The sequence below is a fragment of the Amphimedon queenslandica genome, unplaced genomic scaffold, assembly GCF_000090795.2.
Source record: "Amphimedon queenslandica unplaced genomic scaffold, v1.1 AMPQUscaffold_991_Cont26993, whole genome shotgun sequence".
Lineage (NCBI taxonomy): Eukaryota > Metazoa > Porifera > Demospongiae > Haplosclerida > Niphatidae > Amphimedon > Amphimedon queenslandica.
Window position 1 is genome coordinate 1 of NW_003558660.1, and position 1092 is coordinate 1092.

General features: G+C 37.5%; 1 long non-coding RNA gene across 1 annotated transcript; it reads right to left on the reverse strand.

Annotated features, from left to right (window-relative positions):
• Positions 1–6: 6 nt before the first annotated feature.
• Positions 7–1080, reverse strand: LOC109593543 (uncharacterized). The gene is made up of 4 exons (XR_002191021.1): positions 1061–1080; positions 891–1002; positions 471–625; positions 7–116 (listed from the first exon to the last, which is right to left on the reverse strand). It is a non-coding gene; the product is annotated as an uncharacterized LOC109593543 (long non-coding RNA).
• Between the last annotated feature and the right edge of the window lie 12 nt (positions 1081–1092).

The following is a 1092-nucleotide window of genomic DNA, read 5'->3' on the forward strand; positions in this document are numbered from 1 at the left end:
AACTGACTCAGGACAGACCCATCCCAATAGCTCAATAGTCATAGACCAGACACCCAGTAAGACACATACTGCCAGGGAATGACTGGCCTCACAAGATACCACATCCTTTGATAGAACTAAGAGGAGGAGGACAGGAAGAGTACATGTACATACACTGTACATGATAAATGAAAAGAAAATTGATATACATGTACATGTACATGTATGTTAAACTGAGATTAAAAAAAAGCAATAACAATGATAATAAGATAATCCAATTATCTGGACTCTTGAAAATAACAAGAAAATTAATGATGAGATTTAATACACAATAATTACATGTACATACTGTACATGTACAACACAGTCTCTCTCAAATGGGAGAGTTCCTTATCTATAGATGCATTGCTATACATACTGTACTGTGCACTGTACATGTAAATCAAAAAGTACATGTACATGTACATGGATATTGTTCACTCACTACTCACTGAATTTGATGTCCCCATTCTGTCTCTCTCTTTCATTTCCATTGACCTATTGAGTCCAATCTGTACTGGGATTAGTGCTAACATCAAGTAGTGAATCTGAGGGGGCGGGGCATTGGTCTGTGGTCACACCTTCAATATCTTCTGAATATCTCTACCTACAATGTGTATAATTATTAAAATTCCCTATGCCACCAACTTGTCAAAAAATCTAATTTTGATTGGAATGAGCTCAAACGTTCTACACAACATAAGTACATGTATATGCATCAGGAAATGCATTTACTTCTGATAAATGAAGTGCCTTTCTGAATCCAATAATTAAATTACACTTAAGGTCACAAGTGCATGTATAGAAAACAGACACATGCACATCTGTACATTTGTACATGTACAATGTACTATACATGTACATGTACAAACCTTCCAATAGCAGTAGGGAGGACATCAGAATAAACCAGACTTCATTGACTAAAAGGGGGAGAGAGAGAGAGAGACGGACAGAGAAAGGGAGGAAGAGGGAGAGACAGAGAGCCTGAGAGAGGGTGGGAGAAGGACAGAAGATAACAGAATAATGATAGTGGAGTGGTTACCCATTTCTGAGACATGATGATCTTCTCTCTGT